A 327-nucleotide genomic window follows, 5' to 3' on the forward strand; every position below is an offset into this window, starting at 1 on the left:
TCCTCTTGGATGCTCTCGACAAAGACTGAGATAAAACTCATTAGCATAAAATGCAATTTAAATGGAGGGATAGTGTCTTTTACCATGTTGACAGTTAATTGCTCTCTTTAAACATTTGGCGTCAACTCCATCGGGTTCGACGCAAAGCAAATAAAGCTAGTGTTTCATATTTGCAATATAATCTTCAATGTACTCTTTCTTTGATAAATAAAAAGGCTGATGTAATATGTTGACAGTTCTCTTGACGTCGTTGTTGATAATTCTCTTGATGTCAGTTTGTAAAGAAAAAATGATGCAGTCGATGTTGATCTTCTTGTGATGGGTAAA

The sequence above is a fragment of the Solanum tuberosum genome, unplaced genomic scaffold (assembly GCF_000226075.1).
Source record: "Solanum tuberosum cultivar DM 1-3 516 R44 unplaced genomic scaffold, SolTub_3.0 scf00798, whole genome shotgun sequence".
NCBI lineage: Eukaryota > Viridiplantae > Streptophyta > Magnoliopsida > Solanales > Solanaceae > Solanum > Solanum tuberosum.